The sequence below is a fragment of the Mastigoproctus giganteus genome, chromosome 7, assembly GCF_048544385.1.
Source record: "Mastigoproctus giganteus isolate SK-2022 chromosome 7, ASM4854438v1, whole genome shotgun sequence".
Classification (NCBI taxonomy): domain Eukaryota; kingdom Metazoa; phylum Arthropoda; class Arachnida; order Uropygi; family Thelyphonidae; genus Mastigoproctus; species Mastigoproctus giganteus.
Genome location: NC_143581.1, coordinates 174,103,698 through 174,120,795, shown reverse-complemented (window position 1 = coordinate 174,120,795; position 17,098 = coordinate 174,103,698).

The window sequence follows — 17,098 nt, the reverse complement described above, 5'->3', positions numbered from 1 at the left end:
CGCGGAACTTGACAATGACCGCAATCTACAAAACTATGGAATCATGATTGTAAGAATTCATGGTAAACGCAGGGAGGGCAACCTGATAAAGGGTTACTAAACAAAGGGAATAACTATAAATCCCCCCCCCCCATTTAGGAGGGAGACTGAGTACTAGGGGCACTCCGTTTTAGTATAAAATAGGCCCCAGGTAAAAGCACAGTTCTGTAACACTGGACCTGAATGCGCTCATACCATTTAGCAAGGCAGAGAAAAGTTCCATCATTTACATAAGAATTGCAATACCTGAAACGGCTTAAAAGCTAAAATGAGATATATATCGTAATAGGATAAGCTAAAAAAGGTCATTGACGTTATTTCATTTCAGAAAGACGGGAGAAGGTGTCATTACAACTACCCTTCCTCGCTCCACTAATTAATCTCTTTACTGCAATGCATAACATAAGAAAGTCATAAAAGTTGCAACATGAACGTAATGACTTATAGAGGCCATTTTTATTTATTAGGGAGTACAGACCAATCTTTGGCAATTCCACCGTCTATCGTAGAGCTCTAGGTGAGATTATGTCTGTGAAACTATATTGCAGGCATTGGTGTATTTATGTATAAAAGCCAGAGGCTGGTTAAGGCCGTGTATTGTATTAATCTGCCTGACTACTCCTTAGACAACCTGTATACAGTTTCTCATTTTCATTCATATAACCAGTGTCCTCTAGCTGCATTGCTGTAAAGGGACATTCCTTTGGAAATAAAATGATATTAATAGCAATAATAATTTACATCGTTCTACTTTAATGTACTCCCTCCCGTTATTGCCCAGTTATAATGGTGGGGAAGGGCTCCCTAAGATGGCAGAAACATAGACACATTTAGAAAATTCCAAAGTCCATGTTATAATAACTGTCAGTCCATTTTTCGAAGCCCGCAGCGTCATCAATTAAGATGACCATGACAAACCATAGTAAATGCAAAAAAAAAATTCCAACACTGGCATATGCCTCAGTCTAGGTGTTTTTGTCTTAGCAGGACAAGGAACTGCTATCTACAGAGGCTGAATAAGGAAGTCTTCGCGAAGCTCGCTTAGTTTGTGGGTACCAGGAACTCCACTGAAAAAAGCGTGCACTACAAGGAGCTGCCTGTAACAATTACAATCAAGCTGACAGCACCATGAACTGGCAGAGGATGTAAAGTGGAAACAGAGAAGACTGATCATTTAGAAGTAGAAACCCACCCGAATTCAATAACAGAATACCACGTCCTTGTCCCCATTCCCACCAAAATGGATTTGTTCTGTTCCGTCACATAGCATTTGAGAATTATGAACTGTGTAAGCTGGTTTTGTAACTATAATGCTACATGCCAGTGATCTGGAGGTAGATTCTCCACCTCCAGATCAGCGGTGTCTGATCTATTCCTATGTTCAAGTTTTCCCGAATAGCTGACCTACTCCAGCCAGAAGGGATAAAGATTTGAATGTAACTCTACTATGTAGATTCCACCGCATAAATTCATGACTCTGTTAACGCAAAGTGGGGCAATCGAAGTGCCCAAAATTCTAGCTAAGCCAGTTCACACACACCATATTACATAGAGGCTGCCGTAGCCTAGTGGTCAGGCGCGCGGGTGCGTAAGTACACGTGCCTTGAGTGACCGGGGTTCAAGCCCGTGACTACTGAATACGGTGCTGTTTCTTGTATTCTATCTATCTTGTGAACTCCTCTGACCGTTTGGTCGTCCCGGAGTATAAACAGAAAATTTATTTATTTATTTTATTTATTATCAATACAACTTCCAGATGCAGAAGCGTCCTTCGCATATCAAATACAGCAATTGAGAAGTCCTGTTGTTCCTATGCATAAATGACTGACTAAGCTACAGACACTAGGTAGTTGCCGTCGCGGATGCTGTTCTGAGAAGGACATATTTAATTAGGGAGCATATTGCTTAAGTCAATACAGATGTACGAATTTATATATAAAATGATGAAATACAGAACATTCGGGAACCTAGGCCCAAAAGGCCTTCAGTTTCACACATTAATAAAAGCAACATATTAGCGATTAATGTTGTCTTTCACAATTAACCAAATATTCAGTTCTAGGAGTCGCCAAGCATATCACGCCTGAGGCGCCGAAAGGCCTCCAGTCCGCAGCCGAGTTGTCAAACGACACCGCGAAATTGTGCACGTGCTTTGAATGACGCGGTTCAAGCCCGCGTGACTACGGAATACGGTACAATTCTTGCATTTATCTTGTGAATTCCTCTGTTTCAATTGCAAAGTACATAGAACTGCACAGATGATATATTCATTGGTACTAACTTCCACCACTATAACACGACGATGCTTTTGAAACAAGAAAAGCGGAAACTTCCTATAGTAGAAATAAGATTAGTTATTTAAATTAGCGCACCTTGCACCACTTACACGTTTAAGGCAATCAATTGTATATCGTACTTTATTGGTGCCTAACAAGCAGCAGGTTAAGAATTGCAAGGCATAAAGTATCTTATAAGTGGAACGGAAGAGCATACACGAAGAATTAAAAAAAAAAAACAGAAAGAAAAAATTGAGAAACACCACAAAAAATTAGGAGTAATGGAGATAGGCATACTCTTCCCCCACCCCTTTTAGAGAAGCGGAGCCACAAGAGTGTGAAAGACTTCTTTAGAAGAAGAATCCTAGGAATCAAAACGGACATTTTACTATGCTAGGAAACTTGAGCAGCCCAGGAAAGGTAAGAAAACAACTATTAGAAATATTAGGTATGATAAATTCAGCCGATTTTATCAAGCAAATTAAGGTTCTGTGCATATGTCAACAGCCCCGATACCACTGCTTTTCTTCTTGCAATAACCAGAACTGCATATTTTCACAGCTCATCATGCTTTTTTATATGGAATAATATGACTAGCCAATAAAGAATTAATGAAGAAGCCGATTTATAACCGGATCTAGCCTGGTCAGACCGAAGATAAATACTTGTAGGTCATAAAGAATTTTAAAAGGTGACAGTTTTTTTCTATTTCTCTGCTAACAATCTGGACAACAAACGCAGAACAGTTTGCGGTGCAGAAAGAGATAGAAAGCGAGTGAGAAAAATTACGTAATACTGGTAATGTGAATCCGATAAATGTTACGGAGCTATTCCACCGTCCCTTCCCTTTTGCAACACATAAACACAGCAAACCCCCTACTAGCAAAGAGGGAGGGGAGAACGGATTCAATCAATAAAGAAGGCCTCCACGGGGGTCACTGTGAGCCCATGCAGTTCAGCTTCTCTCGGGAGTCAGGACCATGATAAGAAGGAGCAAAATATTACGCGTTTCGTATGTGTGTATATACACACACCCACACGCACGCACGTGTGCAATTTTTAGGCCCCTCTCCCCACAGTGTTTCGCTTCGGTATCTTCTGCAAAGTGAAAACTCGACAAGGGAACGCTTTAATGCCCCATATAATGGGGGAATAATTAAAAGATGTGAAAAAAAATAAGCTTAAATTCATTGTATCCTTTTAATTCTAAATTGTTAATATTTAAATATATTTATAATTACCTTATTGAAAGTTCTGACGATTGCAGCAAAATGGTTAAATTAGTCCTTCAATAGTCCAATAAAACTTAGAAGTGAGTGCGTTACAACTTGAAACCTTCCCCCCCCCCCTCGCCATTTACCCGCCCAACAAGAGTTGACGTTCAGAAGAAAGAATATTTGAAAGAAGAGGACGAACAATACAATACAGCAACCCCAAATGTATACCTAAATTCTGCGGTGGGGTGACAGCAAAAAGGATCCTTAGCATGTAACCATTACCTGCCAGTGTATATTGGTCCCAGTGATTTAAAGCTCTTCATTAAAAGTGTAGTAAAAAGTAAGAAAGTAGTCGTAAAAACTCACATTTCACAACCAACAATCACATCCGCCTTCCTAGGTGGCGGTGCCGACTTTCTTCCGTAACGTCTTTCGGTAAAAAAGAGACACGTTAGAAAGAAAGGAAAAAAAAGGGGGGGGGGGAGAGAGTGTAGCTTGGCTTCCTGCTCTTTCGCTATCAACCAGTGGGCGGTACAAGTCATGTCCGTGCGTCCTGTATAACTCAGGTGAAAGTAGCCAATCGGTGGCTAACTATCACACAGGTAGCCCCGCCTATTCGACACGCGGACGCACGTCATCGTGCTCTTCCAAGCATCACCAGCGAAGCACCTCTCTCTTTCCACAGCGTGTCATGCTAGTAACGTGCTCGCGCAGTGACATCATGCAACAATGAGTTTGTTCAAGAGCCAAAAAAAAAAAAAAAAAAGCGCAAAACGAACCTGCGCGCGACTTTCTTTTCGGGCTCAGAGAACAAGGTTGGTTGAGAGGTAGAAAGCGATGAACAGGATTTGCGTGCAAGTTAAGCTACTGCTTTAGATGAGACGTTTATATAGGTCACTAACAGCAAGCCATTATACTGACTAGAAGACAAACGGAAGTCAATTTTCAGCTTACTGTTCCCAGACAGTTGTCTTTCAATGAGCAAACTGCCAACAAGTAATTTGTGTGTGTGCGCGCGCGCACACACACCAGCAGAACTTGTAAGACAGAAGCAAAGTACTGAAGAGAAAAAGAATCCGCTAATCTATTAGAAAATATTTTATTTTGTATGATGAACCAATGTTAAACCTAAGCATATAACAGTTAAAGGAAGAAGGTGATAAAGGAAGAGGCTGAAAGATTAAGTGGATAACTTGCCGACATTACACAACCAGGTGTCATTATCGGCCACCCTGAGAATACATGACCTCACTTTGATCACCTGTAGCCACCTGTTTCATCGTGGGTTTTGTAAGCGAATGGTGTCACTGGAGGCAGAAGGGATAACCCGGTGGGGAGATACTGTTGTTAGTAGCCGTAATTGAGGAAAAGTAATGGGCAGAGAGGCACAGTAAAGAAGCATTAATTTAGCCAGGCCTATAATGTGTCTCTCCCTTTTGATATTCGCTTTGTTCCCTGTCAACAAAATAAGGAAGCTACACAAAAAGAGCGTCGCTAAGAGGTTACCAGAAAGACCCGTCATAAGCACTTAACCAACCGTAGAAATTTACGGCAAAACCAAAGCAAGTGGAAGTTCCACTTCTTTGCTTATGTTTCTTTTTCATTCATATAACTGACTGACATTGGTGCCATCTGCTGTCACCTTTTGTTGTCACTTTTTTTTTTTTTTTACATGCGTCTTTCCTTTTTAATCGGAATGTACAGCGATGCGCTAAGAAAAGTATAATGATTAAGATAGGGATTAAAGTCTATGACCGTGAAAATGGCAATAAAAACGTTACCTAATAAAAGAGCACAATGGTGAAAAACAGCGGGGGTGATTAACCTGGATACAGAGTTCCCCCGAACAAGCACTGAGGTTAATGAACAAAAGCAAATGGCGTGGGTGACTAATAAAATGAAAGCTTCAACAAGCGGTTTACAAGTCTTGGGCTAAGTCAGTACTTTTATCCGTCCACCACTCCCTTTTTTTGGCGTTACTAGATGCATGGAGAAGAGTTCAAGTGAGGTCAAAGGTTGGATATGGGGTTTAAACATTATGAACGCTTGGGTGGGAAATGCAACTTTCTCTCTCTCGCGCGCTCGTTTGCATTCATTCTATCTGCACTTGACCATACATTATCTCACCTGCAACACAGGACTCAACATAACGTCACAGACTGAACCGGTAACGGGGGACTGTTACAAAGCAACGGAAATAACAGTCTATGAACGACTGGAACGGTACACTTCACTTAGATAATATTGATATTCACAGATATCAGATTCTTTACACAGCATTCTATTCTTGTTTTAGATTAAAAGCAAAGCCAATTTTTAGCCGTTATTTAAAACCTGCAGAAAAGGACTATATTTCACATTTTCTATCTTTATAAAACATTTCTGTTTTATAAAAATTCACTGTCAGACTAAGTCATTATCAAGCGTAATCAGTTTTCTTAACTTCAATTTAAATCCATTTGAAGCTGAGGAAGCCCCCTGGCTTTTGCTTCACCAGCCAAACATACATCAAATATTTAAATTGATATGTTCAGCTAGCTTCAAGTAGCTACCAGACTGGAAGATACGAGTTCAGAATTATAACATACTTTCCGGTTTAAATGATACAATGTTTATATTTAATTAAAGTTTAATAATTAAAAAAATAGCAGTTTTTAGTTCTTCAAATTTTAATACAGTATTTAAATAAACTTAGGGTAGCAATATTTTTAATTTTTATAAATATAAAAAGTTTTAAGAACCCACTTCTTTTTTTTTTTTTTTGTTGATTTTTAGAGACAGTTAGAATGGGATTATAAGAATGGAGAAATTATAATTTCGAGAACTCAAAGATGATCTCGAAAACTGCCAATAAATGTAAATTTTTAACCTTCGCTTTTAAGCGTGGTCGCCCTTCAATTAATAATGTAAACGTCATACACTGAATTGACTCTGTTAGCAATACCAAACTAATACCTTGTGGGAGCGACCTTTTGTACACATCTTAGCCAGTACACTTGACCTTGGCATGGACTCCATAAGGTGTTGCAGGGTGTCCTGTTGTAGTGCTACTCATGCATTGCGCAGTGTAATGCCCGCCAATTGTCAGGTGGATGAGCTTAACATTGAATGGCTTTTTCCAGTAGGTCCTAAACATACTCAATTGGGTTGAGATCGCGTGAGTTGAGCGTCTATGGGAGGACAGATAATCACTGTCGTGTTCCTGAAACCCGTTAGTAACCAGCCCAGCCCAGCCCAGCCCAGCCCAGCCTTGTGGCATGGCGCGTTGTGTTGTTGATGGGCGCTGGAGATGTCTGGATATATTGTCATCATGAAGGGTTGTACTTGGTCGACAACGAAAGAAAAGTAGGCGATCCCATCGAGCCAGTGATTAACGGTGATCAGCATATCCAAGGCATGCCACGATAAAAACAGTCCCCACAACACCACCGCCTCCAACTTGCCGAACGCCAACAGTGCATTCAGGTGCCAAGGCCACATGTTGCTTTCCCCAAATGCGGATACGTTTATCTGCATGACAGAGTTGGAAATGAAACAGGCGACAGATTTCCACATGTCAGTGTTCCAACATTGGTGCTGACGTGCCCATAAAAATCCCGGTTTCTTGTGTCTTGCAGTGAGCATGTGTACCCGTGACAGCCTTCGACTGCCACAGCCTATACGAACTAATTTTATTTATTTATTTATTAAATCTGTTTACTGCTCTGCCGAAGAGCCACCCCCTGGACAGCAGGAAACTAGGGGGGGGGGGTGATATTTACATACAGAGGTTAAGACAGGGACATGTGTCTGGCGGTTACATGGGGCACATGTATGCTTAACCCGAAAGGTACAGAACTTAGTGTTTATTATTTTACATAATTGAAAGAATTACAGGATATTATTTTCTCAAAATTACAAAAGCATGAGAGAAATGTACAAAATATAGAGAAATGAGGCAGTCCTTCACCGGTTGTTGCACGTGGTATCTCTTCAATCTTGACTGTAATAGTGCTCACAGCCAGGCGTCTTTGGAGTAGTAGATTCTAAGAGAGAGAACCAGTGATGGCTTCACTTTATTTTCATTTTCACCTATCTTTAACGGGATGCATTGTGGTGGCATTTTCTTTCTGGTGGCGTCTCATAAGTGAACGTTTGCATAAGTGTCCTTTAGCTTCTGACGTCTGTATGTATGCTGCTCGCAGAATCTATCCAGGTCGATGGCTAGATTGTTCATCAAATCTACCGTGTTTCCTGGGAACATCCGTCTCAATCCTTTCATGTTGTTCAAATTGATTGTGAGTGGGAGCCTTGAGTCCATTTGATTCCTTCCAGCAATGCGGGGAGTTTTTATCAGATCAGTAATGTCAGGGACGTCGAGTCGCCCTGTAATTAGTCTGGCAAGTGTAAAAAGGTATTGCCGCGCATATTCCACAGTGGAGTTGAGGGGACCCGAGTACCCCCAGTGCCGCATACAGTAAACACTATAGTCCATGTGGATTGGTCTTGCTGTTCCTACGTTGTACCGGGTGATTAGCGGGGCCACTGTGTTGAGTCGATGCTGTGTTACAAAACGAGACACATGACATTCACCACGGGCGTCGACAATACATGGCTCTCAGACGTGTGACCTTTGGCTGTTTGTTAGACCACTGTTGAGGCAGTCATGCCATAATCGTGACACGGCAGCACGGGAGCGCTTAACCATGTTGGCTGTTGTCGAGATATCTGTGCGTTATATCCTAAAATCATTCCACGCCTGAAGTCGGAAATATCTCGACACCGATCCATTCATTCTTCCACCCAGACACTCAAAAACTAACCGCCACGTGTGCGAACTAAATAAATAAATTTTCTGTTTATACTCCGGGACAACCAAACGGTCAGAGGAGTTCACAAGATAGACAGATTACAAGAAACAGCACCGTATTCAGCAGTCACGGGCTTGAACCCCGGTCACTCAAGGCACGTGTACATATGTACCCTCGCGCCTGACCACTAGGCCACGGCGGCACCTACAATCTTATATCAGCCGTTCCGACTTTGAGCTTTCACCAGCGTTACAAATCAATCCATTCCTACACAGAATTGCTGATGCAAATTTATTTAATATAATAATGCAGTGTATATTTAATATAATAATGCCGACCAGTCATCGGAAATCCTATACAAGCAGGGCCATTACGAGTGAAGAGTTCTGCAACACGCTGTCTTTCGATCCGATTTTTAGTTTTTAGGCGCATCAACAATTTCGACCACATTGCGCCATTGTATATTGTGTCTGTACGGTGTGTGTTTAGCGGACGATTTACTTGTTATGCGGGATAAAAATCCCGGAATAATTCAAGGGAAAATCCCTGTTCCCTCCGCCTGAAGGAGGAGGGAACGAGGGAGCACCGAGTTCAGCGATAACGACAGCCTCTACTGAAGAGGTCTTTAGAAATTCCTCCAGTCAATGACGGGACTCGAACCCATACCTCTCCAAACGAGTGAGAAGCGGCGAAATCACTATACAGTCACAGGGGCCTGCAGCACGATGGTGGTATGATATTTTATAAATTTTCCATACATTAAATTTCGGTTACACTTGCCAAAGTGGCATGCAGGATGATTTTTTTTAGTTGCAATTAATAAAAATGGTAGTGATAAGGAAAAGCAGTTGTTGACACCTGAACAGAGATCGTTATGCTCTCAGTGCGGTGGCGAAAATACAAACCCTGCCCTTCCTCCACTGCTCTTTTACTATTCCAAACGAATCATCTGCGATGCAACTCCCACGATGGAAGACCTGGCGGTATGAAAGTTTCGCTATTATCTCAGTGAAAGGATGACAGCACGAATACAAATTCGTGCTGCGATCATCTCATTAAGACAGTGGCGAAACTACCAACATAGAGTTCATAACATTGTGAGCCTTTCAGAATCTGAAAAACATGAAAAATTTTTATATAAATACGTGCCCGATTCTGAACAGTTACAGTGCTATCGGCTGTTTAAATTTTAAAAAAATAATAAATAAGAATAACCACACGCACCTAGTAAGATGCTTATTCACACTCGGTACATGCTTGCTTAATCATAAATTTATGTTTTTTATTATTTTTTTTTTACCACTGAAAACTCCATAGCCAATTTTTTTAAATTCAAACAGCAATATCGCTGTAACCGTTCAAAATTTGCACGTTTACACGAACTTTTTTCACTGTTTTCAGATCCTGAATCGATTCTGAAAATACAGCTCACGTGTTATGAAACACCTACATGATTATACGGTCGTAAGAAACGTCACGAATACAGTAAACCGTTTTCTCCACTAGGCAGCATCGCTCAGCAGTGATATATATTTCGTTTGCAATACTCTCCCACCCGACATCGCTCAAGTCATGCCTATGCGCAATATTCTTGACACCCTGTATATGTACTATGAAGTGCCGGATTAAGAGAAAAGTATAGTGCATTTCACGAAAGATAATATTACGTGACATGTAATAGATAACAATGGCTAAAGAGGGACTCGTCATGCTGATCGATCAATTCAGTTATGACAAGTTGGTTTGGTTCCCATTCAATTAAATCGCTATTTATAAATCGACGATAACGTTTATAATTAAATCAACTTAAATGTGTAAAACGGTTTAATCTGCATCCACGCTGGCATACATATTATACTTTAAAAGCCTGAATTCCAGTACATCTAAGTTTAAAAAAAAAAAAAAAAAAAAGGGAAAGGTAGTAGAACCTACTGTACTTTTATATGGTATGACGCACGGTAAAAGTACGAAACAGCAACGCTTTTCACTTTATTTCTAACTTTCTTACGGTAAACCCTTACAATTGCGAGTTCGTTTTGCCGAAAAGGATGGTGGTGATTTGTAAAAACCAACAATTTGAAATAAATAAAGTTATTTACTTTTTTTAGAAAAGTTTTCTTCACAGATTCTAGTGTAGAAACAAACCATAGAGATATGATTTTTTGGGCGCCTCCGTAGCCAGGTGGGAAGGAGCAGCAGTGCGTAGCACACGCTTCTTGATTAGACCGGGGTTCGAGCCCGTCACCACCAAATACGGAGGATATGGAAAGGTCAGGGAATGACCACCGCATATCCCGGAGCAATATGGCCTTAGTTGCTAATGCTCCTAAAAAACCAAAACAACAACAACAGATATGATTTAATATCTTGTTCTCCTCAATCGGAATACAGTATAATGAATATGTTACCCAGGAAACTTTGCGGGATAACCTTGTTTAAAAACCAGAAAAGTGAATGAAGCAGAAGATTGTAATTGCATTCCTTTTCGCACTGGCACTGTGTGATCATCTCTTTTCCAATTTTTTAACAAAAGCATAGGGGGATATATATCTGCTATCGTTGCAAGATTGTCCGGGTAACGTATTCACTACATTCCGAATAAAATGAACATTCCTCCATGCCCTTGTTTAAAATTCGGAAAAGAGATGATTGGACAATACGAAAAGGGAAGCAATGTTATTTCCTGTTTCATTCACTTTTCCGATTTTTAAACAAAATTACAGGAGAGATATATCTCCTGCCCTTTACTATATTTTATATTTACCATATTTGGAGTGCCTAATAAACAGTAATTCACTCAAAATGGAAAAAATTCGCAAATGCGATTATCGAATGGGTTTGACCAACACAGTCACTTAAATGATAGGATTTAAAGTATCAGAACAGTAATAGCGCGAAATAAAGTGAAATGTGTTGATACTTCGGATCTTACCAAAAGTCTAAATTTTAAGCTTTTGCCAAAGAATTGGCAAAAACTAGGATTTACCGGATTTCGGGGTTTTACAGTAACACACAGACATATATATATATATACACACACTGATGTGCAAAACTTAAGGACCAACACTATTTCTGAAGGTTACAACCATAAAATCTTCACTTAAGGTACTCTTTACTGATGACAGTAGATTCAGTCTCAGCAGCGATTCTGGACGTCAGCTAATCTGGCGAGAGGTTGGCACAGGGTATCACCCCCCAAACATCACTGAAAGGGATCGATATGGCGGTCGAGGTGTTCTCGTCTGGGGATGCGTTATCTTGGATGGACGTACACAACTCCAGATACTGGAAGGCAGTACTGTAACCGGTGTATGCTATTGTACTGAGGTAATCCTTCCCCGTGTGCGTCTGTTCCGAGGTGCCATTGGCCCCGAGTTCGTGTTTATGAGTGATAACGCCACACCCCATCGCACTGCAGCTGATGATATGCTTTTGGAAAGTGAGACATTGTTCGTAAAGATTGGCCTGCCCGTTCAACCGGTCTAATTCCCATCGAACACATATGGGACGCTCTGGGGAGAGGATTAGCGGCACGTCCACACCCACCAGAAAATGTTCACCAGACTGAAGATGGCGCTGACAGAGGAATGGACGATGTTACTGCAAGGACTTATCAAAAACATTGTTCTAAGTATGTACAGGCGGTGCAAAGCCTGCATCGACATTAGGGGTGGCCCTATCTCCTACTGAGGACCACCTCTCGCCTTTGTTTCATCTTTGGCAGTGATGCATCTGTATCATGGCAGTCAGAGCTATGTTGCCATTTTGAATAAAGTCTCTCTGTACCGTTTTGTTTCCGTTGTTGTGTCGAAGTTGTTTCCTTCATCATTTCTGTAACTCACGAGGTTCCTTTGGTATGCTTTTCCCATATCCAGGCCACTCCTATGAGAAGCGACAGGTGAAAACCTGACTGGTCCTTAAATTTTGCACACCAGTGTTTATATATACGCACAGAGTGGACAGAAATCATGGGATACATACCTAGTAAAGGACAGACCCATCTTTCGCCCGGATAAGGGCAGTCACACGGCGAGGCATTGAGTCCACTAGTTCAGGAAAACCTTCCACAGGTATTTCCGTCCATGCTTGCTGCACCGCTGTCCATAATTCCGTCGTATCCTGGGTTCAGGATCCAAAGCTCGAACGGATCTTTCCACAGCATCCCAAAGATGCTCCACAGGGTTCAGATCCAGTGAACGAGGAGGCCATTCCATGGCGATAAAATCTGCGGAATGCTCTTCGAACCATGTTCTAGTCACCACAGCTTGTGGAGAGGCGCATTGTCCTTCAGAAAGAGTCCATTGCCCTGTGGGTGGACGATGACCATGAAGGGGTGCAGATGGTCTGCAAAGATGGACACGTAACCTGGACCGTTCAGAGATGGGTCTAGACGTACCAGAGGTCCCAACGTGTGCCAGTTGAACACGCCCCTGGCGGAAACCGCAGCTTCCTGCGGTTTCCGCCAGGTACGCATCCTCCCGTCCGTTCGAAATTACTAGAAACGGGACTCATCGGACCAGAAAACCCCTCTCCAATCATCCAAGGTCCAGTGTCGATGTTCTTTCGCCCAGTTCAGCCTTAGAGTCCTGTTTCGTGGTGTTAGCAATGGGACTCTGGTGTGTCGGATACCTACTGCGGATAATGATCGCCTGATAGTCTTGGTGGATGTGTTTCTGGCACCTCCCTCGTTGAAGTCGACGGTAATTTGTGTCACTGTCGCTCTCCAGTTGGCTGAAACAATGCGAGACAGACGTCGACGGCCACGTTCATCCACTATCTTTCTTCGCCCACAGCGCTGTCCACGATGAGATGTTATTCCGGAAGTGGCGTATGACGACTACTGTTGAACGGGAACAGTACAATTTCTGTACCATCTCTGCGATATAATGACCTATGCGTTGGGAACCCACTATCATCCCTCTTTCAAAGTCGGTTAGGTCTTGACGTTTATCCATACTGACATCGAATTACCATTAAATGGATGCAGTGATGCAGCATACCTAGCCAAGCGGTGGATTCGTCAACTAGCGAGAGGGGTGACAGCATCGCGTTGCCCAGGGACCAGATATCCAATGAATTCTGTCCTTTCAGTATATTACTAAAGTAAGTAATTGAAATGATTTTTTTTTTTTTTTTTTTTTTTTATATTTTTCTTGTAAAGTATCTTGATTTGGCGAGCGACATATTTGCTATTACTTCTACCCATTCGGTATGTTATTTCCTCCTAAAAGATCCGGTTACCTAGGAGTGTAATATGCATACACATTCTATTATATAATAGAGTACCACATACAGTTATATATTAATTAATTTAACTGGCGTATAACACTAATACTGTTACATTTAAAGCATGACTTATCATTTGATAAGAAATGAATTCAACATTTAAATATTTTTAAATATACACAAATATTTAAATCAGAAAGTAAGACAATGATACAATGTAAAACAAAATAAGGACTTTACAATTCATTTTTGCAGTTTGCAGAAGTCGGTTCATTTTCATTGGTTTTTTAATTATTATTTTTTATTATTATTTATTATTATAGCACGGTACGAAGTACTATTAGGTATTAGAACCTATAGTACTTAGTACCGTGCATGAGTTGAAGGGTGAGAAGTTGAAAGCAGATATTTGTTGACATTATACTTGAACTTCTGTAGATTGTAATTTTCAGGAAATATGTATGAAGGAATCTTGTTCCAGAGAACGGAAGTTGAATGAATAAATGAGAAAGAAGAAAAGTTGTTTACGTTCAGCATTCAGTTTTCTTCTGTAGGTGTTACTCAACCGCCTGATCACCGCATTTAAAGTTGGAGGTATGTATTTTGAAAAACTTCCGTTCTATAGTTTTTCTTTGTGTATAACCATTCTGGGTTACGAGGAGACTGTTGTAGCTTCTAACAGTGCTGGACGGCAAAAATCGCTGTAAACCTTTCAGCTGCGCATTTCTGAGTGGTGGCGGCTCTTTACTCACCATCCTTTGCTCACACATAGTCGAAAGTACTAACATTGTAAGCTGGCTGGTTGTTTTAGAGATTTCTGGTGCATCAAAGTTGCTTATGTAAGAATAAGCCGTAGGCTTAATGGATCTGAAGTAATCGAAAGAACCTAGAATACTTTACTGTCTTCTGTTTATTTAACTTGGTTAAATAAATGGGAACGAGGCCCTCCTTGTATTAGTATTAGCTATATAGTGCAAGGAAGCTACAAGCTTTTTTTGCTATTAGGGAAGATACTGTTTCAACTTCAGGCTTGACTCTAACTGGCAAGAATCAGGCACTTATACAAAAAGATGATCTCAGACAAATGATCTCAGTAGTTATCTTTTATTAATATTTATTTATTTATTCTGAAGATAGATAAGCACGCGCATACGTATGCACATGTACACGCACTACAGTGATGTGCTGCTGCCCCAAAAACCCAGGAAATTGTTGTAAGGTTTTAGGTGCATCAGCAACCTAGGCCATATTGCGCTGTATATGTTATGCCTCTAAATTGCGTGTGCTCTCTGGTCGATTTGCTGTTTGCTGGACAAAAGACCCGAGTTAGTTTCCGGAAGAAAAAACCATGCTACTCTTGCTTAGAACCGAGTAACTCAGTCACGTTGAGAAAAAGACCCATAAAAATTCCTCGAGTAAATGACAGGACTCGACCTTAGATCTTTTCCACCTGGTGTAGTGAGAATGGTTTGTTTGTTACAGTATTTGGTTTTTAGGAGCATTAGCAACTAAGGCCATTTTGCTCCGGGATATGCGGTGGTCATTCCCTGAGCTTTCCTCATCCTCCGTATTTGGTGGTGAGTGAGAATGGTGGTGGTGAAAGTGAAAGTGTATTGACGTCTAGCGGCACCAAGCGTTCCCCCCATCTCCACGTTTCTTTCATTGTGGGTGTACCAGTTCGCTGGGAATGCCAGAGATTTAAAAGTGTGTGGGCTTTGCATTTATGTGATGTCGTGTACCGCTGTTCATCTGGTCGTTTAGCCGCTGCACCCCTGCTGAGGCCCAACGTTGCCCCACTTCGCCTCGTGGAGGCAGACCAGGAACCCAGTAGACTTAGTTACTCTGGCAGGTCCTGCCGCATAATTTTCTGAGATTTCGGCGGCTAGGACCTAAAAAAATAAAAATAATAAAAATTAATATATTTTTTAAACTAATTGATTGCGTGAGGGTAATGTCGCTTGAATTCGAAAAGGCCGAAATATGGGCGAAAGGTGATTTGGACATGTTTAAATTTAGGTGTGTGGGGCTTTCGCTAGCGTATAGATGGAGTGGAGAGGGAGACTGAAGACTGGGGGGGAGAAAGGCAGAAGTATAGGACCAATAGAGGTGGCCCAAGGTTTCAGTGGGGCAGGCTCATGCCCCACCAGAGAAGAAAAGTGGGGGTGGCAAGGAGGGGAGAAGACGGGAAAAAAGTCTCACCCAGGGAAATATAATTCAAAGATGAAGGGGGCTAGGGTGCCCTCTTCAGATCGGCATATGGCAGCCAAGCTGTACTTTGTTTCGTCATTTCTAGTTGTATCATTTATGGGGCTAGCCCCGTCCCTGTATTTTCTTATTCCTGCTTCGGGTGTTTTCTTTGGGGAGATTGGTTCCTTATTTGTCTCAGCCGGTGGCGAATCACTGTCAGCCAGGCGCTGCATCCACCATCGTTGTTTGGCTGGGTCAGATTATCTCAATTTGTCTTCAGTCAGTTGTCCTATCAGTTGCTTCGCAAGTCGTCACATTAGTTCTCGGTGCTCTGGTGTCTGCTCAGAGGATGGCGCCTTTTATCAGTTCAGTAATGACCATATCTGGGACAGTGTCCTGGCCGTGATTTCCATGGGTCCTATTTTGTAATAATGAACTGTGGAATGTTTTTAGTGGTAGGTCACATAAGGGGTGTGTTCCCGTCCTGGGTTGTAGAGTTGACTGGTCGTCCGTGCCTCATATGCTTGGGTCGCACATAGGAGCAGGGTCTCATCTCGTTCATTGAGTGCTCAGGAGGATTCATCATTGTAGTTGAGAGTCACACTCGATGTCTCTTGGGATGTTTCGTCCTTGTGTGGTTTTGTTTATGGCATTCTCTTCAGTGGATCTTCTCGTCAGTTCCTGATCGCATTTCGAGTTCTTCTTCTTGCGAAGAGCTCCCAGGGCAAATCTGGACAGGATTTGATATTCGTCGCTTGAATCCAATAGGTGAATCTCAGTCTCGTTATGAAGATTCCCCGCAGGTCCTCGTATATGGGACACTGGTACATCAGATGCTCCCAGCTTTCTCCACAAGGACAGTTTGGATCTTGGAGTATACCCAGCGTGGCGAGTTTGTCATTAAAGGGCCCATGGCCAGTCAGCATGAAGGTTGTTTAGAGGCCCGGGTGGAGCCACGCAGGCGACTTCGGGTAAGTTTTTTCTACAAGGGGGATGAATTTCCTCGTTACCTCGCCCTTGTGCGAAGGGAACCATCTAATCTGCCACGTTTTGTTTCAGGTGTGCCTGCAATCGTGCTTTCTCTTGTTTTTCTCCGTTTGCCGGTTCTATTGTGTGCCCCAAGAAGGTAATGGTAATCCCTTTCGTTATGTAGTATCTCAAGCCACATCTAATGATTTCCAGTTCCAGCGGCAAGACTCCTGCCAGAACCTGGAGCGCATCCGTGCTGACTCTATTACAAGCACGCGTTATTTTCAACAATATTGACCGTTGTATTGAGTTAAGGATCCTTTTGTTGATTACAGTCGTCATTTTGTGGTAGAATGTGGCAGCTGCGTATGTGATTATTGAGATAAAAGTGGCT